The following is a 22811-nucleotide window of genomic DNA, read 5'->3' as shown; positions in this document are numbered from 1 at the left end:
GAATGATCGTAAGGATGTTTATTATTACTCTTTCATGCAAAAACAGCTTATCATATCTGTATGAAACTTGGCACAGAGATAGATTAAAGTCTGGATTAGCACATAAGCTACTTTTTACCCGGGTATTATGAAATAATACACAAAACAGTACAGCTAATATGAAATAATACACAAAACGCGCCTTTTTTAGTGAGATAATTTTGCATAGATCGGATAGTCGGATTCCTACTACCACTGTGTTCCGTCGTGTCGCTTAAGGGAAGGGGTCACGGCTTGTTAGTATACATCCGCGACCTCACAAACGCGCCTGGCGGATGGGTATGCGCACCGTGGCTTCTATGATAAACGCAGCAGGTGTGTTACAAATACTAGTTAATATACGTATAGTTCTAACTAGTAACAAATCTTTCTTTGTGTCAGTTGTTTAAAATATATATATTCCGAAAGTTTAGGAGATAACAGCTTTATATAAACAGAAAAGCTGTTTTGTGTTGTCAGAAATATATCCAAACATAACGCTCTTACAAAAAATATGCAGTGAAATGAACAAAAAAGCTTATCGCCCAGTTGTCAAATAATAAACACCGCTGTACATTATCAATTTCCAAAGAACTTTTCGACACAAAAAGCACCTCCAAAACAACAGAACACAGCTTAAAATGTTTCATAAAAATGTCCACTTTTGTACCATCTACGGAGTTATGCATATGAGAATTTTTGCATTATAATTTTTAGAAGCGTTTGACGCTGCTGCATTGTTTAGCGCACTTTATATAAAATTCAGTTCGTAATTTAATACCGCTTGCAGGAAGCGATGTTTAAGTTTATTTTGTGATAAAAATAAATTTATGACAAAACTTTTATTATGATATAGTCCCTATCGTAATACTTCTTGAAGTTCCTATGCTATATTTTTAAATAACTTCTCTTTTCAAGTGTACTATGTAGTTAGGTGAGGTAGTTGGAGCTATTCTCGTAACATGGAGTGTTTTCCATAAATTATTAAGCATATGTAAGCGAATTTTTCTGCATTGTCAAACTAAAGTCCTATTTAGATTAAGATTAAATGATGACATATTCTACACATCACTTTGAGGTTTTATCTGTATTTTGTATAAACCTTTAATACTTTGAGATTTACCAGTTATTTATAATAATACTAGCTGTGCCCCGCGGTTTCACCCGCGTAAGTCCGTATCCCATAGGAATATCGGGATAAAAGTTGCTTATATTTTATTCCAGTTCCAAATATTCAAGTAGCAATCGGTTCAGTAGTTTTTGTGTGAAAGTGCAACAAACAAACACACATTTATAATATTAGTAGGATAGTAGGATGTATACTTTTTTATGCAAGAGCAGACAACTGGGCTACTTGGTCTCCGGTCAGTAAGCGACAATATACTACATTGCCCATAAATATCTGCAGACGTAAATGCCTGGACAAAGGCAGCTTTTTATAATGATAGAAAAAGAGGAAGGATTTGACGGGAAAGATGGTAAGGACTGGGAAACATGAGTATTATCCTCAACCCAATTTAGTGTGAGTTATGAGTGTATGTGTAGTGTTAGCGATATCATTCAGCTACATAGTTCAAGTTTGAATCGATCCCCGTTATTCCGACTATAACAATGAATATGCATAAGCTTTTGCTTTTAAATAAAACATTTCCAACAGCGATAATTGAAAATATAAGGTCATTGAAAATAACGTAGCATTGTGTGCTGAATGAGAAATCAACTCCAATAAATGATTCCTTCAACCGTGAAATTTTCAATTTACTTCTTTTGATAATCCCTCGAAGGTTTCCTGCAATGAATGAGCTCAGCGTTTATATCTGAAATTAAAAGCTGATCCGTTAATAATGTGCGATTGTTAAAACCTTTTATTTGTGTAACCCGGACCATCTATTTTAATTTATTTTTAAGTCATAAGTGGATAAGTAAGCTGGTGGTTCGCCTGATGGTAAGCTATCACCACCGCCCATGAGCTGTCGCAGACGTAGGGCCTCCGCGTATGCGCTGCTTGAGGCTGAGAAGAAGGAAATGGCCCTCCGGCTCCCGCACTCACCGAACGAAACAGTGGGATGCCACTATGTCACGCCGGTCTTCAGTGGGGGTGTGGTGTGTGAGCTAGCCCAATTCGTGACGAGGCGTATTCGACTCCCACATATGAAGTAAGAAGAAAGAAAGAAAATACGTTTATTATGACACATACAGGTAAATATAACAAGTAATAAATATAGTTAAAATATATATGTGCCTTAATTAGGCCCGCCACTCAGCGTACTGACACTGATTTTCAGTGGATGCCTTATGCCTTATTGACAGCGGATGTGTTCATGCTCAAACTGTTAAATTTATGAATGTTTTGTTAAATATAATACATGTATATTTATAATACGTGTGTAAATAATCATAATGATATACAATATTTATAAATGCACATATAGTTGAATATACATAATATTTACATATATATAGAAAGTACGTACTGACTGATAACTCTTTATTTGGACTAATACAAAATAACAAACACTGAACTATGTATTATATTGTTCATGTGTATTAATTACTAAACATTTTTACGTCAGCTTACCGACCGCTTGACGCCTCCTTGGTACAGTGATAAACGCGTGAGCGTAGAACCGAGGGGTCCTTGGTTCGATTCCCGGTGGGGACAATAAAAAAAAATGTCTCGGTCTGGCAGGACACAGATGGCTGATCACCTACTTGTCCATAAAGAAAATCGATCAGTGAAACAGATGTATATTATCTGCCCCATACCCCAGTAGGGGACACGGCACTTCAATTTTTTTACCGACCGCAGCTTCCGCCCGCGTCGTCAAAGGAATCTCGCATAGTTTTTATTCCTGTGGAATCTTATATCGTTTCTCAGGTTTTAAACAACTTTCATAGGAAATTTCTTCCAAATCGCTCCAGTGGTTTAGGCGTGAAAAAGAGACTGACATTCAGAATCAAATATTTGTAAAATATCATTTGTTTATAATATTATTTTAAAACGTTTAATATCTCCCAAAGAGTCTATTCTGAGTAAGTAGCAGTCTTCTTTTATTATTCCACTAGATAAGAAGTGTAATAAATGCTAACAGAATATATAAATGTAATTTGTTTCTAAAAATATACAAATTGGTCTAGCCAGGCGTTTCTAGGAAGATTTATGTTGTAAATAAATTGTTATTATTCCACGTATTGATATAACGTTACGAAAGAAGTATAAAACATACTCGCTACATACCCCGGCTCCGCCCAGCTTTACATTATTTGTGAGTTCTTTTACTCATTATTGATACCTTGGTTGAAAACGGATAAAAACGAGTTTTATTGTCCGATTGTAAAATAGACTGGGTAAATATAAATTCTTCTGAAAACACTTTGACACATGAACCAGTCGCCAAGTTTATATTAAAAATTCCTCACTGATGTTCGACGAAACTTTTTCAATGTCTGCCTGTTTAGTTCTGGGAACGTTATTTCACCCCTATTGAGTTTACTATTGAAATGTAACATTGGGTTTTTGATGAAATATAACATTGAGTTAAAGGGTAAATTGGGTATGTTGTTGAATTTAATGATGTTATCATTCAATTATTCTTTTTTCTACTTTTCCTCCAAAAAAGGCCTGGCATGTCCTGAGGGAAGTCCTACTTAAAATTCTAAAATGGGATCTATTGACAACAATTCTCTATCAAACACAAAAATAATCGCATCAATTAGTTATTGGCATGTCGGGTGATAAAGACCGTCTTTAATATAAGGACCCTCCACGGTTTCCGATTGAAATATTTTCAAAACCATAACACAAAAATATTTCACCCACAGTGTAGTCACAATAAAATAAAAGATGAAATGGTCGATCATTAGTGTTGTCGGAATTCTTTGAGATTCCTGGTATGGGTACATTTTTGGGAGAATAATGGAATATTTATCGACTTTGGGAATATAATATTCAAGAAACGCCGCTGTCATCCGGGTATCATTTGGGAGAACGATTTGGACGCAAAAAGAAAGGGAGTTTCGTTGGAGATTGATACCTTAATTACCTCGTCCTTTTTGCGTTTAGTATTTTTGCTTGCTGTTGAAATTGAATATTATATTCAAAGATTACATAAATAAGTATTTTTGTACAATTTTTTTTTCTAAATTTTATATGTATATTACAGAATTTCAAAAAGTACTGCTTTAGTCCCAAATTTTCCTACGATCCAAGTATAGTTTTTGTCTATTTGTTATCCGCACTAAATCGTCGCAAGTGTAATATAAATTATAGTAGGAAGCATACGCACTTAACATAATATAATTCTATGAAAAGTTTGGTACAAAATAGTTTTGGTATAACACAGTTGTGTGTTTATTGTGGAAGTCGAGCGCGTTTTGCACGAATTGGGCTACACAGGAATGAGGAATGTGTTTGATATTTTACAATCTAATGTGTTGCATCAAAGAAATCTTAAAGCATCATTACATCCTAAAGCCAAAGCTTCGTGGCCTCAGTTTAAGTGCCAGCAACTCAATATAATTAAGTTATTAGCATCTATTTTTGTTCCCCCGTCAGTGTTACACAAAAACACAATTTGCTTATAAATTTTGTTGACAAAAGTCGACGTAATATTAATAAATGTGCTTAAATATTTTTTCTCCACTCAAAGTCAATTTATGCTTATTAAATTCGCAATACATATCAAATACTTTTTTAATATTAAATATGGTACACAAATTACGAAATAATTTTAATATGTTTTTTATAATAGTACATTAGTGTGTTTATGTAACTTATATAATGTAATTTGTTAATGTATTATATATTTGTATGAATTTTTTAAATCGGTCCAGCAGTTTTTGCGTGAAAACGTTACACCTTCCTTCCTCTATAGTAGGAAATATACATGGCGTCAATGATCAGTCTGGGACAAAGGACTCGAAAGCAGAAATTTTATGCACGTACGAGCATGGAAAAAATCGGACGAACATATAGGAAAAAACATGGTTACAGTGTAACACAAAATAACAATTAATGATAAATTGATGAATCATTGACAAATTGTTCTCTTGACGACTCTCTTTCTTCGAATAGTCTCATAGTGGGCGGATACTTCAATTCCCCAATAAATGAAAATATTACTAGCAAAAACTAATTAGAATCCAAATTAATAAGTGCAAAAATGAAAACAAAACAGACTACCTTTATGTACCTACCTTATGATAACGCCTTTTTGCCTTAGAACATTTGTATGAAGGAAACACGAATTTTATCAATAGATAACTCTTGATAACGGTCCTTATAACGTCAGGCGATGTTTCATAAAAAGGTGTTTTATGTTATTTGCGTTTCGTGGAAATTAACTCATATGGCAAAGGAGACATTTCGTATTCCTATAACGTGTGTAAAATCTCAAGTACCGACAATATTTTATAGCAATTTCATGCTGCGAAATCGGTTTGCTCAGTGGCGTATGATCGTATTATATTTCGTAGGTGTGTTTTTATTACAATTTTAGTAATAACTGTTCAGAGTTTTTTGGAACTATCATTTAGTCTATCTGTTTGTTGTCTATATCACTAAACTACTTGTAACAATTTTATCCAAGTGGATTCAATCGTTTAGGCGTGAAGAAGACAGACAGACAAAGTTACTTACGCATTTATAATTTACGGAGGGCTTATATTTTAAAAATACAATCGAAATTACTGCAAAAGAAATCTTTAAAGGCCTAAGTTAGTACTAGCTGCGCCCCGCGGTTTCACCTACCAAATTTCATTGCAATCGGTTCAATTAGTTTTGCATGAAAGAGTTACAAACACACACACACATCCTTACAAGCTTTCGCATTTATAGTATTAGTAAGATCAAGAGAAGAATAAGAAGGATAGGATAGTAGGATCATTGTATATAAACTTTCAGTAGTAAGTAAATTTGGCCTATCTTAAACTATATCAAGACAGCCCATCCGTTGTAGTCTGATGTAATACAACATATATTACAGCACAAAGCGTGATGTATGTACACATAAAGTATAAAGTGAACTGTTCCAGCAGCGATTACCATAAAATATTATAGTCATTACATAAATTTGGGTTATTTTAGTGAATATCTGTAACCGCACTAAATGGTCGTAGGTTTATGGCGCCTATAAGAACGACAAATGATTGTGTCTACAGACTATGTAGAAGTTTCTCGAACGGTTGTTTTTTTCCTTTAAACATCTGTAGGAGTATATTTACGTAGTAGTACTACTACTAACTACCTCTGCAAATGCGCTGCCCGCTTTTAAGGGGTAAGGAAAGGATTACTATAAAGAAAGAATGGACTGGGAAGGGCGAGGAAAAGGAAATGGGTCTTCGCTTCCCCCACTCACCGTACGAAACACAATAGCATGCTATATTTCACTTCCCCGGTTCGAGCTGGCCTAATTCGTGCCGAAGCACGCTCGACTCCCACACCATGTACATATTCAGAAGGTCACTGCAATGTGTTGCCCGTTTTTAGGGGTAAAGGATTAGGAAATGTTAAGGTACAGGAATAAATGTATAGATTAGAAAGAGAAGAACATATAACTATTGAGGTTTATAATAAAGTCCAATTAATTATTACTTTTGCTACTCCAATTTGTATGTTTTAAAATTACATGCTAAAATATTATCAAAATATCTCTACACTTTAGAATAATATACGTACACATGAATAAATTTTGGTATCAGTACGTAACTTTGGCATTATACTAAAATCGCGTTAATTACTCCATATTAAAGGGATATTAATTTGACATGTACTCAAAACTTTATTATTTACAGCCCAAAGTTAAAATTGACTTGTACTGTTAATTTCACGAAGTTGTGTTAGCTATATAGGGAACAAATTTGGGTGATTAGTATCTCAATATTGGCCATGTTTATTTAATCGCTTCTTTGGTTTAAAATAAGAAGAAGGCAAAGAACAATATGAACACAGAGTAAGGGCTTACTCTTAACATATTGTATCAACCAATTTTATTAATAATTAAGCATTCAGTGTTTTATCTTTAACCTTTGATTTAGTTGGAATCTATATATTATAAATAGGTGTGTATGTCTTTATTTATGACGCAACATTGATTTTTTCAGCATGATTTTTGTGTTGGGAGATAGTTAGGAGGGTAATCAGAAACGAATTTCCTTTGATTACACTGGCACTGGGTTTTGTATATTTCTATTAATAAAACTTAGGCATCTACCTGAAATGAAATGGATATTAACTGAAAATGGAGCAGCTTATTTTAAAACTAATTATAGGCTTAAATTGATAAATACATACAAATATTTACCTTAAATACATTCACAAGTTATTATAAAATATAATATAATCAAATATTCCTTTTTCGAATTAAGATTGCTGCCCAAACTAACAATACTAAAACAAAGTTATATTCTACAAAAACGACACCGACGCTCCTGGGTAGGGAGGTTCCTCAGATTATATAATGAGCCTAAATGAAATTTCCCATCAAACACAATAATTACATCTTGCACTGAAAATCAACGGAGTTATTTATTTATTTGTTTATTTATAAACAGGTACATCAACAGATCGCACATGTGACATTGGTAAAATAATAATTACAAATGACAATATTCTTATGCTTGACCCTATTACAGATATACACTACATTGCAAGAAAAAATAAAGTAAGATAACTATAGTAAATGGGGATGGCGTACATGGCTAAAATAATAACTAATGGCTAAAAATAAAGAGTTATCGTCTAATAAAACAACAAAAAAGCAGTCGGCTAGAGAAATTCCGGGTACGTCGGTTAAAAACAGATGAAACGACGTAATTCTCCCCGTTGCCGCTTACAAAACAAAGGACAAAAGCACGCCTAAGAACGGCAGTTGTTCAAAACAGGGTTAATTATATCCATTGAAAAACAGTACAAATGAGCTTTTGTTGGAATTGTTTGAGCGTCACACGCAATTAGGTTAAATGTTCGTGATAAAACGAAATTGTTAGCGCATGTGGGGCATGCTCTGTTGGAAGGGGGTCACGCTAGATATGTTTATCTTTGTGTTTCTTGTGTGTATCAGGGCAGGAAGAGTTTCATAAAAACTTTAAGACGGCTCATGCTCTGTACGGGAGGACAGTTAGAAGGTATCTATCTAAAATAATAGTTTGAATTTCAAGTGCAATAATTTGATTTTACTGAATAGTTTAGAAATTGAAGCTTTTTGTCGGATTTTAAACGAGATTATTATTAATTATTTAACCCGACGTATCGGACACTACAGCGACCGTAGTCACGTGGAGAGGAGTCATAATATCATGAATAAATATCCTTGAAAATTCGTTTAAAAGTCTTATAATGGTAATAATCAAAAGGCCTTACTATTTCAAATAGCACAAGAAAAGTCTTCACACGTTTGCACAACGTTTATTTAGAATAGAGAGAGCCTATGTGTTCTCATAATAGGATTGCGATAATGAAACCGGCGTCGGACAGAATTCAATTAATTACTGCCGAATTTGAACAACATGATCGGCTTTTTGTTGGTCAGTTGTGGGTGGTATTATTTGTAATATAACAGACAATTGCTGTATCCTGGTAGTGAAATAAATGGAAATATTATATATAGATATTAATATAATTAAATTATTGGGATAATTTATCGAAATAAAAACTATCCTACATCCTAAGGCGGACCAAATTACACATAAAATGCCAAATTTCATAAAAATCGGTTGAGTTGGTGAAAAGTTCATTGGAAACATACATCATGACACTGGATTTTTATATTAATATGTATATCTTAATAGATACATGAAAATTTTCGTTAGTACTTGACTATAGTATTTTTAACAGTATACTGTATGCTTCTATATATGGAAGTCGAGCACACTTCTTCTTCCAAAATAGCTTTCTTCTTTGTTTTTAATTTCTCTTATCTCTTCTCTGCTAGATGTCTTAAGATATCGGAAAAAATTCACCAAGCCTAGTTAGCTGGTAAAGTGCTCCTGTGTAATAAATGAAAACTTAAAGTTTTTTATACATTTACAACAAAGAGTTTTCCAAACATTATCTCATATATTTTGTTGTTATATTTTTAAATATATGTAACCAAATAACCCACAATTACAAGCAGGTTTCTCGCATGAAAATAGACAAAAAATGTCCCGCCATTTGTAAGAGAAGCATTACCGCAATTTCATCGAATGAAGGAGAATTCACTCGTGAATTCGCTGTGAATAAATTGAGGATGAATGTAAATTTATAGATAAATCTAGAAAGCCGTCCATCTGTTCCCTTCCCTTTATTTAAAGGAATATTATCGGGAAATGTTAATTCGTTCGTCGGCCCGGGAATAATTGGATGATTACCTTTATCCCGGAATCCCTTATTACAATTCGACTCATTTGCTTCTTATTAACTCATTGAGGTATATTTTGGGTACTTTTTGCTTTCGAATTATCAACCGACTTTGTGAAAAGGAGGTTATGTATTAATAATCGAAATGATAATAAATAAATGCAATTTCTACATTTAATATTGTTTTAAGAGTTTTATTTTGAGATCTAAACAATTAAAAGAAAATAATTTATAGATTAAAACCGAGGATAACAATAATTATATACTTACATATATTGTGAAAAAAAATTGTATGTATAAGCATAACTTTTCAAACTAATATAATATATATTTTGTTATCTGTATAACTGTAAATTTTTCGTTACCAAGACTATTTTATAACATATTTCGATCTCAACAATGCTATCAACACAGAGTACATGTAAAATGGAGCTTATGTCATCGAGATGAAGTTGATTTTCGAAGATCCACACCCCAAACCTGGAGGGTACTTGGCTTTTCAAATCTCGATCGTGTGTTTAAATATTAATGGATATCGATGATTTATTTATAACTAGAGTGTCCACGCTAACGTTGGGTCGACGCAACGGATTTCATTTAAATCTAATTTTATTATGAAAAACGATTCTAATATTCATCATCATTATAATCATTATCATCAGTCCATGCATGTTCCCACTGCTGGGACACAGGCCTTATAAACTTTGAAGTCCGAGCTTCTCACCACTGAGCCACCACTGCTTTATTATAAGGCTCTTAGCAATTGACCGCCTCCTTGGTAGAGTGGTTAACGCGTGAGCGTAGACCCGAGGGGACCTGGGTTGAATTCCGGCACAAAAAGAAAAATATCTTGGTTTAGTAGGACACAGAAGGCTGATCACCTACTTGTCCATAAATAAAATCGATCAGTGAAACAGATGTACATCATCTGCCCCATACCCTACCAGGGGACACGGGACTTCACTTTAACTTTATACATACCATTCTATTGTTATGTACCATTCTATTGTTATATTTTTTAATAAATAAACTCGTTACTTTGTTTATAAATACATTGAGAGATGAAAAAATTGTTACTAATAAGATACATTTACAATAATTCCCTATGGAACACAAAATAATCACGTCAATTGATTGAAAACCCACGGATTTATTGATGACAAAAAAAATACGGTCGGATTAAATACCTAAAGATTTTTAGACGATGGTTGAAAAAGTCTGATTACATAATAATATCGTGAGTTTTATATTAATTCAAAAAACAATATTTAACTAAACAAATCATCTTAACCAAACAAAACAGCCATATAAATATATCATATTCCATACAAATGTTCAAACGTCAAACGAAATTGTTTGACCTATTGTTATCAGCATTTAACCCTTAACCCAAGTACCGGTAAATGCCGGAATTTAAAAATAAATGCAAAAGAAAAGCGTTGGCAAAGGCCTTTTGTCTGTTTGGGCCAGTCGCTCATTAATCTCCAATTCCGAGCCTAACTTCAAACGTCTTAAACAAGACACGGCGCGATAAAATGGCGCATTTTCATTGACCTTTTTGTTTATTTTATTTAAAATCGAATATAATAAGATTCATATATACCAAGTTTTTTCAAGATTTTGTTAAGATAAAGATAAGAAAAGTAAAAAAATAAAGGAAAGAAGTTAAAGTAGTCTTTACATAGTAGTTACTTGCTTTTCAACCGCGGATTTAACTGCGTAGGCAAATAAAAATATATATAGAATTGGGGTTTTCCGTGATAAAAATCATGTAAAGGAGTCGGGTCTCATAATAACTTGGTGTCAAATGTCATCATATGGATGAGTTCAGTGGTAATTCAGTGGTTTAGGCGTTAAAAAGAGACAGGCAGAAAGTTGACATTTGTATTCTTAAATTGATATGAATTTACAACCATATTGCATACGTGTATCTATCTCAGCCAGTGTTCCATTTTTTTTAAGTAAGTCATCAGAAAGCCCACTTTTAAATTTTTGTTTGTTTATTAGTTTATTTTATTTTTTAAGTTTGTCTTATCGTGTTATTACTACAAACTACAATTTGAACAGATAATTAAATAGATTTGACAGAATTATCATTGCGCAATAGCTCATGTAATTAAGAGTCACATACACTTCTACTATTCCTTTGTATAATTAATTAAAACTGGTAAATAAGGTCGATGTTTGTAGGGTAAGACATATCATGCAAACAGAAGCGTCATTTTATATTCGCCTACACCGTAAGAAAAGTAGAATAATAATGAAATGGTTCTTTCTCAACGGCCCAATCACATTACCAAATGAAGCTTATCCAATTAGCACTATCTACCACATCTGCTTATCGTAGCAAGGCTTGTTTACCTAAAATGAACCGATTCTGGTACCGTCTGCCGTAAGGACTATATCTTACTCTATTATGATAAGTACATTGTTTTCGTTTGAAAAATATTTTCACTGTCTTCTGAGAGAGCAATATTTTTGGAGTAATATTGTCTCCACTCAAACTCCATAATTGAAGATAAAGTTAATTAAATCGTATTGAATATTTACTGCAATTATATTGTTATATATTATGTTATATATAATAAATGATGTATACTGTTTAACCAACGTCTGAATTCAGATAATTCGTGTACGACACACGACCTGTGGAGTGTATTTGTATGTCCTTTATTTTCTTATAGGAAAAAACATGTATTATATTATACAAAATTAAATTTAGTTTGGCTCCCCATATCTCTCCGTTCCCCATATCAGCTAACTTGTACGAGATCTCTATAGAAAGGTTTTTAGGCTTAGGTTATTTTGTTAATAATTTTTTCTCAAATTGTTTGTCAAATAAGCTCTTTCAAAGTGTTAAAATCCTCTCCTCTTAAATCATAAGAGATTCCTGGATAAAATATATGCTGTAGATGTCAAGAAAAACTAGCAACGAATTTATTTTATTTTGTCAGCTGTTATTTAATAACAATACTACGGAAACCTTCGTCTACGAGTCCGACTCGCAATTGGGCGGTTTTTTGGTATTTTGGAAAACTATGTGTAAATTACTTACATTTTGTTGTATATCTACAATTTTTTTAAATTTGTTTTGTGTCTATTTACCTATCGTGTTATCACACCTGCCTATCACTAATCTTCCATGAACAATACACTTCTTACAATTCACTCACGAATGTTACGTGATGTCCATTTATTTCAATCGAATCTTACTCAAAATATCTAATTGTCCATTAGCTATATATTGATCGCAATACCTAGTCTTTAACTTAAAGGCGTGGCATGTAAATCGTGACCTCACTACCCGTACAAGCTCTACCGAATTCCAACATTTCGACACGTCACTTTGAATCCGTGAATAATTTATGCAATTCGAGTGCCCTGTTGCTTGGTTATAATTACTGTTCATTTGACGAAGTAATGCGATTTCTATCGTGGAATAGTTTGACTTCTTTATAGAGATGTAGTTGTGAGTAAAAGTAACTCATCGTCTTTGTGTATGCTATATGAGTCTAAATTAATTTATGTTTTTTACAATGTTATGAAAATAAAACGTATTAAGCGATGAGACAAATTTCTTAGAAATAACAATCATAAAAAACAATGCAACAAAATGTAGCATAGATTATATCACCTCAATATGACCCTGACCTCGGATATTTACCAATTTTGGGTAGAAAAATCACATGTTTTTGATAATAATTGAAAGTCATTTTTAATCAACATCGAGATATATAATGTATATAAACAATAACTCAAGTTTTGTTTATACCACTTCCTTTATTTGTATCTTACTATGATATAAGTAGAAAAGTAGCGTATAAAGACCCCGGATAATAACTTCTTTCTATTGGTAAAATAATTCTTAAAATCCGTTCTACGGATTATCCCCTGCAAGGTCACAAACTCATAAATTCACCAACTTCCTCCTTTTCATAATTTCAGAATAGATTATATCCTTTAGCCGTCAATCTGGAATGTTCATTGATTTTGTATCAATGCAGCTTATGAACTTTCTCATTCACAATGTATAAGACACGAACATAGTTGATCGTCCTATATCTTCATCAACACATCTCAAGGGTTGCATAGCTGATGCATCGTTTATAATGTAAATCATTTTCACCTGCGGGAATATTATTCCCCCATTTGAGTTTAGCGAAAGTTCTCGAAATTGCTTTCATGTATATTTTAGGTTGGAGCTCCTAGAAATGGATTGAAATAGGTGAATAGACTTGGAATTTTTTATTTAGAGCTTCTCAAATTCTGGTGATAATGTTCGATTGAGAAATCTTAAACAGTTTAAAAGATATTAAGCGTTAGTCTTCAAATTTGTTTGTTATATCACACGAATGAAAGAGAAATCTTTTATAGCCGATTTTGCAATACTTGAAATAAATAGTTCAATAAAATTCTACACAACAATGTAAAAAATAACACCTGTAAAATGGCTGTAAACGAGCAATTAGATTTTTTGAATGGATTTTCCATCCGTCGTTCTGCACAATACAAATCCAAATAAATACAATAATTTATAAATAGGAAATGTTGGAATTTGTTTGTGTGTTTGTAATATTTTCAGACAAAAACCAGTGGCCAATATAAGATATCCTTGCACCATTGGAAAGTCACTGAGTGGCATAGGCTATATATGTACCACGGGCACACGCAATGCCGTGGCGAACAGCTAGTGCTATATAAGTTTTGATGAAATACATATACAATAGTACAATTTTATTTTTCGCTCGTTTCTGTTGCAGCTTCGAGGGCGATTGCTTTCGATAAAGCAATTGTTTTAGACCATTTACTTCTTTCATTTGCTAATAAGCATCGCAAGTTTACGATCGTTGAGTATAAAATAAAGTTTTCCATGAAAATTAATATTTATTGAAAAAATATAGTAGCCATATTTTTTGCTTCCGTAAAAGGTTTCGATAGAAAAGTATAGTGTCAAGGCGTTTATTTTGCGAAAATAAAAATTGTTTTCACAAAATAAATTGCTTGCACGTCTCATATTACAGCGCAAAAATATTTGATCCGCACGAGAAGCTGAAATATTTATTTTCCTTAAAATAGAGATGGATATAGTAGAGTTCGATATATTTTATTCCAGTTGATAAAAAATTCATTTAACGGGCTTAAAAAGGCTTTTGTGGAAAATTGTGTTTTTCGTGACATTTCGTTTTTCATTGTCTTTCTTAATAAGATATCTTTGAAATCTTTATAAAGATTTTATTCCACTTCATTTGACATTAATTATTATTTATTATTGTAAAAACACTCGTAATTGGAAATTATATAATTGATGGCTATATAATGAATGAGACAAAAGGGTTTCATGTTTCAGAAATTACGAAATACTAATATTATAAGGACATTTACACAAAAATAATTTATGAAGAAAATTCAATTCAAAAAACAAAATTTTATTTATTTATTCATTCTTTATTATCTTCAATTTATTGTAGACAAAAATACAAAACAGATTTAATAAAAATGCAACTTAAATATTAAACTAAAACTAATTTCTGAAAACCTTAGTACCAGATAATATTCTGTCTGAACTGAACAAAACACACGGAGTCGTAAAAAACCTCCAATACTGTAATTATCTATGACTCATATGGTCATTAATTTGCTTTGGATAAATTATTGCTATTCATTTAGCAATTTAAACAATACTCCCAAGAGTCATTTTAATCAATAAGAGCATATTAGGTAAGCTAACAGCCGATTATATAATTAGACCGCTTTAGTCCTGCACCAAACTCAATAACTGTCTTATTTATGGTTTTTTAATGCCATAAGCGGGCAACTGAGCTGATGATTGGCCTGATGGTAAGCGATAACCACCCTCAATTAATATTCGCAAAGGTATTGCCGCTGCGAAATTCCCGTCGCCTTTCAAAGGGAAAGGGATAAGGAAAGGAATGTCGAAAGAGAAACAATGGACTAGAAAGGGTGAGGAGCATGCTACTACACAGTAGCATGCTACTATTCTCCGACGGTTTCTTTTAGAGGAGGTTTTTTTACTTCCACGTTACGAGCTGGCCCAAATTTCTGTCGAAGCGTGCTCGACTCCCACATTAAAAGCCTATTCGTACTCTTTAAGATAGATGGAAGAAATGGATAGGATTGGTTATGTTGCTAGGATGTTAAAATAAAAGTACACTATGTGGTATCCCTGAAACGATACCGATTGGCCCTAAGTGAATAATATCGTAGATCGTATGAATTTGTAAATTTTATTGTCATTTATTTTATTTGGAGAAACATCTAAAGAAAATATTAGTTATTTTATGTTTACTGCTTCTACAAAACTGTTATATCAAAATGCTTTGGAGAACTAGAAAACGTAACAACTGGCTTTAGCGAATAATTATTCTTTGAGTAGTCAAAACGGTCGTCCAAATGAGTTTCTTTGGTGAGTTTCAAGCATTTACGTTTTAGTTTTAATTACTGAAGCAACTTCAATTTATCACTAACGAATGGGAAGTAAATATTTATCTCAGATAGATTGCATGCTTTCTTGAGGAGAGTCTTATGAATCCTACTAATCGTATAAACGCGAAAGTAACTCTGTATGTCTGTCTTTTCTTCACGTCTAAACCATTAAATCGATTTGGATGAACGTTGGTACAGAGATAGTTACATATATCAGAGAAAACCTTCGTGGCGAAAGCTACGGGCGAAAAGTCAGTAAGAAGTTATGTTATATAGGAAAAATTACCTAAATAGATAGTTTTTATTGAGACAGCTATATACAATAGCAACACTAGCGACCCGCCCCCGCTTTACATGGGTGCAAATGTGCGTGGTACTCGTTTCCCCAAAGACCGATACCGCTCATGAAGCGATAGATAGCTAGTCACGCTCTGTGGTTAGAGTAATGCTATGGCTGCAATGAAAACGTTTACGACGCGTTGTTATTCAGAGATAGGCCATATAAATTCGTGACGTGGCTAACAGCGTCCACGACGTGGAGTGGTAATGGAAAAAATTCCTTTTGTTTTGCATGGATGTCTCTGAGAATTATCTCTGTATAATAAAAAAAAATCGCATCAAAACTTCATGCATACTTTTAAGCATACGTACTGAAATACAGCGGAAAGCTACTTTCTTTTATACTTTAATGTAAATTCTGAGTCAATTGCGGCTTTACACTCATATGGATCGCTTATTTATATGTCACTGCTCAATCGAAAATTTAGATATTTAGTATGGATAATAAACACAAATTATTTGGTAAACGAGGTACAGAATTGACGTGTAAATGGTCCATGAACGCTGAGTGTTGAATTTGGGGCGTAATTTACATATGAAAGCCTTTTGATTGTCGTGCTATTTAGAATATAGCATTTACCGGTTGCAGTTAAATGTCTAGTGTGAAGCGGAAGTATTGGAGAATTGTGTTCAGACATAAACCACAGATATAATTTATAAAATAAAGCTGTGGAAACTTAATAAATATATAGATTATTTTAACGATTACGTACTTAAAGATTTGTTTTACCGTAGAAATTTTTAAAGTCTTCGTAGAATATTTGCATAAATAAACGATTGGAAGGAATTGTCACATTAAGATAGAGGAAGACTTCATTTGAATTCGCTTTTGACAATTAGACCAAGAACTAAAGAGATGATGCAATATTTGTTGAGAAAGTCATTAAAATACAAAGAGCTTCACTCGGCTACTTTAAATTTTTAAATTGTTTCATAAAAATGTCAAGCTTTAGCATCTGCAGGTTTAAGCGTATGAGAATTTTTACAATATTTTGAAAGCTTTCAACACGGGTGCTTTGTTTCGCGGACTTTATTTAAAAGTGCACCTCGGGTTTTAAAACCAGATGTAATAGAGAGTCGTTAGATTGAAAAGGCTCCACGTTATACTGGTATGTCAGAATATTTCGTATAATTTTTTTGTGTTATTTCAAGATTTTTGATTTGTTTAGTTTCATAAACCAATGTGATAATTTTGATAAACCATGAGGGTCCTGCACGAAAATTGCATATTCACACACACACACACACACACACACACACACACACACACACACACACACGCACATTAATCCGCTCACGCTCATGCTTAAAACACACTGATAATCTTAATGATTGTAATTTTAAATGATTATTGTATCCCTAACTGGGAAAAATAAATTATAACGTTTATAGATAGGTAAGTTCTTAAGGTACCTATTTTAATATCTGGTTGCTAGCGGAATTCAGTTTTTTTATTCAAAACAATATAATAAGTTAATCTTTCCTATACTTGTATCGTATAATTCAAAGAAGTGTAAGTGTTTTTTTTTTGTCCAGATATCTGATAGTGCAGTATTTTGCAGCATGTCCATGCTAAAATAGTCCTATTTTCCGTCGAATTATACCTTCTTTAAATATAACTTCATTATTATTCCTTTAATATAACTTCATAATTTATATTTCTGTAGCTATTTTGCTTAACAAAGAACGGATAAATGGTATTATAAGCATGATAAAAGGGTGTAACCTCAGCATATTTTATGTGAAATGCTGTAAGCCTACAATGGTTAAGTCGAAGAAAGGAAAGATAAATATTCCATAGTCCCTTCAATCGTATGCGCTAAAAATAAGAAATACAAATGCTCGTGCTATGTATTATTTATTATATTGTTAGTGCTATGTTTGTAGGCCATTTGAATGACAAATGTATTCAGAAAATATACAGACATAATTATTTCTACAGAAATGGTTACCGATGCCCCTGGTGAGGAGGTACCACTCCAGATTCTAAAATGGGACTAATTAATGACAGCATTTTCATATCAAATAGAATCGCGACAACCGATTTGGTCACGGAGTTATCGAGTAAAAAATGCAGTCGAATAGAAAAGGTCCTTCATTTTTGGGAACGTCAGAAGCCGGTTGAATACGTATTCTACGGCTTTTTGCTCGTTTAGGATGTGTTCTTTGTAGTTCTAGGTACCTTGGTAATATTATTAGTTGTCTATATGAAAAAGTTGGCTTGGTTAAAATGATAGCATTTGTTATTTAGTAAAGGATAAGGGTAAGTTACTTTTTCTCACACTGGATAAGTACTGTTTAAGGAATTAATAGTAACACTACAGATAAAATAATTATGTATGATGCAAATGCAAGTTTATAACGATAATGTATAAAAACACAATATTTTTCGTGTTTGTATTGTTTGTATACATATCGTTAACATTATTCGTCTAAATCCATATTAACTTTATAAATATAAATCAGCTCTTCACGCCTAAACCGATTTGGGTGACATTTTGAAACAAAATAGTTTGAGTCCCAACAATGTGCTCAATATTATTTCTATTCTCAAACTCCCACGGGAACGAGAATCATGCGAATAAGATCCCTGGACTTTATCTTTTCTTTTGAAAACGCGGACAAAGCCGCGGACGAAAAGCTAGTTAATCAATATTCTTTTAAGCTGCCCTTTTAGGGCAAGTTATCAGAGAAGAAGTGAATCAAATTTCATATTAAAATTATTCGACAGACGACCTCAATATAAACTTTCCAGCCGTCCGAGTTGAAGTTAAAGTAGCATATTTTCAGAATTCGTGGTTTTGTGTAGTCTTAATGTCTACAGAATTTCGATCTGAATTTGTTGCAGAACAACAATTTGTTCATATAAATTGAAGTAACATAATAAATTGCGAATGAAATTATTTATTTATTCTTTATTTCACTAAAAAGTAAGAGTAAGTTTGCAATAGTTAAAAGCTTAAATCTAAGAACAATGGGCGGTCTTATCGCTTAAAGCGATTTCTTCCAGACATCCTCGGGTACAATAGAGGACTATTATAATAATATGGGTAGTAAAATTATAAATAAAATAATAATATTGAGTTTTATGGCAACCTACTTCCTTATAGCTTTTGCTTAAGTAAAGAATATCATACGAAAACACTTTTCACGTCAATTCAAAATTATAACTTTTCCATTTTATTAGGTATTAACTGATATATGATCTAAACGCAGAAGGTTTTATTTGTAACGTGATTTTTAAAACAATATCGACATACATAATTAGAGCTTTGTTAATTTCCACAATTATAGCCCTCATAACATATTCACGTGAAAATACATTTTTGTAGCTGTCTGCAGACTCACGTCGACATTGAACGTCTTATATAATCACAATTACTTAATAAAATATCAACAAATCCCAAAACAGCAACTAGTTTAATGCCACCAGAGAAGATTAAAGTGATGAAACCAATATCAGCTATGACATTCCGACATAAAGAAAATGTAGTAAACAATATTAATCAGAGCAGATTTTCCAACCAAGTTCTTAATTGGCAATTACCTCGCCATTGTTAAAGTTAATCACATTTTAACACTGCGTGTGGTTTTAATGGAGCTATTTAGGTGTTGAATATACGGCAGCTAAAAGCACTTTAAGAGGCTTGAACGTAGAAGACCAAGAAGTAATATGGAATCATTATAACTTATATCTAGTATCGCACTGTAGTTGGTATAGTTTTCTGCGACACGTGTAGTTGTTATCAAATGCTTCAGAAGTTAAGATGCTAGAGAAATATAGAAACAGACCTGATAAAACTTCGTTTATTACATTTATTTTGAACTAGCTGCGCCCTGCGGTTTCACCCGCTTAAGTCCGTATCCCGTAGGAATGTCGGGATAAAAAATTGTCTATATGTTATTCCAGTTATCTAGCTGTCTACGTACCAAATTTCATTGCAATCAGTACAGAAGTATTTGCGTGAAAGAGCAACAAATACACACACATCCTCACAAACTTTCGCATTTATAATATTAGTAGGATATTATGTCCATTCACATATAAAGTTTTTATAGAAAAGATCTCTCCAGGCATAGATGTTGCACAAGTATTATAAATTTCTTCGTCCATTTCGCCTTTAGTTAGATAGAAGGTATCTTACCAGTTTTTGTAGGCGGTGGTATCTATCGTTTGAGCCGTACGACGTGTCCTGGTTAACTTTTCTAACTTTAATAGTTTTCAGTGACTTTTGGGTGTTAGAAAAACGCTGCACAACACTGTTATTTACACTATTATTCCCATAGTGAAATACAACTTTATTTATTTATTTATTTATTTATTCTTTATAGTACATATTACCGAAAAATAAATTGACATTATAAAAAAAGAGACCATGCCGGCACATATGCACTATAAGGCGGCCTTATTGCTCAAGAGCAATCTCTTCCAAGCAACCTATTTGTAAAGGAATGTTTAACGTGTACGCGATGGCACAAGCTAACTTTCACCGTAAGGAGTAATATTTAAAGTCCAAAACACTGTGCAAATATTATTTTCACGAATAATACGTTTATGATAACAATATAGAGTAGAGGGATATGAATCAATGAAGAAATGGGAAAAATTGTATTTCGCGATTCACTGAACACGAATCTTATTTTAATAGTCTGACTGTGTTAATGTCAAAAATTCATTTGATACGATAAAAAGAGAAAATAGGATAAAAATCTACAATATCGCAAAGAAGCATATTAAAATCGCTAACCTTACCAATAACCAACAACCTTAGCAATTTCCATGTATGAGAATTCTCCACAAATTACGACTATAATAATACTTTTTTTTTTCATCACACAATATTCTACTTCTTGTTTTAAATTCTATTCGCCACTAAAATATATGTATATATATAAGGGACTTATATATTTCTCAGACGCAGTTATATACGAGGAAGGATACATCAAAAGCGCGACTCACATATCAGTAAATGTTTCTTTGTATTGTTCTAAAATACATACTCTTTGAAACAACACATTATCTCTTACAGATTTCTTCACAGCCTATAGATACAAACAAGATATCTTAAACCCTTAACTCATCCTATTCAATCCCATTGCAAATAACGGCCACATAAATTTAAATCATTTTATCTTTACAATGGTACTTCGAATATCCGTTCCACCGAAAGCTGACAAATTGTAGATTTATAGTTTCACATCATTCAGCACATGTTCGTAGACCAAAATAAATACGAATAAATTGAGTCAAATAGCGATGGGTTAAATTATAATGAAATTGGGCTGTGAATAATTAATTTTATGGCAAATATCGGGTGATGTTTAACGATATAAAATGGAGTGTTGAATCGTTTATTGAATATAGCTGATAGAACTGTCTGATAAAATTAAAATTGTAATGACATCGGATCACAGTTGGTTGCTTTAAAATATATTTAGATACGTAGTTGTCAATTTCTTTTAGATTGTGTTTTTTTATGTCATAGCGAGCAACAAAGCCAGTGGTTCGCCTGGTAAGCGATCACCACTGTCCATGAACATTCGCAAAGGTAATGCCTCTGCGAATGCTCTGCCCGCTTTTATGGGTAAGGAAAAAGGAAAGGATTAACGACTGGAAAGAAGGAATGGACTGGGACGGGTGAGAAAAAGGAAACGGGCCTGCTAGAAGAAGAATTAAGTATATATACTTATAACGTTCTTAGTAGAATCAGTTTGATAGATAGTTTGAGATTTTATGACCTACATGAATCAGAATTCATGTCTCAAATGCTTTTTATAACCCAAAAGATATAATGGAATTTACAAAATAACGAATTAGGCTCATACATTATGTCTACAAATAAATTAAACGGAAATTAAATTCATATAAGGGACCTTTTCCAATTTCATGCTTCGTAATTCTCTTTTATATATGTTTTAATCTTTAAAAGCATTTCGCTCGCGGCTTCTACTATTTTTGATATCGCGATAAGCATTCCCTAGGGGGATAACCTTATCAATTAATTTGGATCATATGTTTGTTCCGTTTTAATTGAAAATTTAATTTAATGAAAAAATGGATCGTATCTGTACATTACATTATCCAATAAAATTGACTCATAGGTCTATGATCCAATGTAAATAATAGTGAAATATCCCCTTTATATTGTATAAATACGCCCATCACAATTTGTTACAATTACAAATGGACGGATCAAAATTTTCTGATAGTCTGTAATCTCGCGAGCTAGATTATAATCGAACGGTTTTTACAATTTACTGCGACATATTATACAAAGGAATGTCAATATTTCACCGGATTTTAACAATTTTATTATTTGTTAAATTTATCTCTGCATAAATGATCATTAAAATGACTTTTCAAAATTGTATAAACTTACAAAATTCCCGTGTTCACTAACAGCTTATGTTAAACACTAGCTCCCCGCGATTTCACCCGTGTAAGTCCGTATCCCGTAGGAATGTCGGGATAAAAAGTGGCTTTTTTGTTATTCCAGTTGTCCAGCTGTCTACGTACCGAATTTCATTGCAGTCGGTTCATTAGCTTTTGCGTGAAAGAGCAACAAACACACACACACACACACACACACATCCTTGTAGGATATACAATTTATATAATCCGCACCATCAATTAATGAAACAAATATATAATATCTTATACCTTTAAACGAGC

Source organism: Zerene cesonia, chromosome 13, assembly GCF_012273895.1.
Source record: "Zerene cesonia ecotype Mississippi chromosome 13, Zerene_cesonia_1.1, whole genome shotgun sequence".
In the NCBI taxonomy this organism is placed as follows: Eukaryota; Metazoa; Arthropoda; class Insecta; order Lepidoptera; family Pieridae; genus Zerene; species Zerene cesonia.
This window is presented reverse-complemented; position numbering follows the sequence as displayed.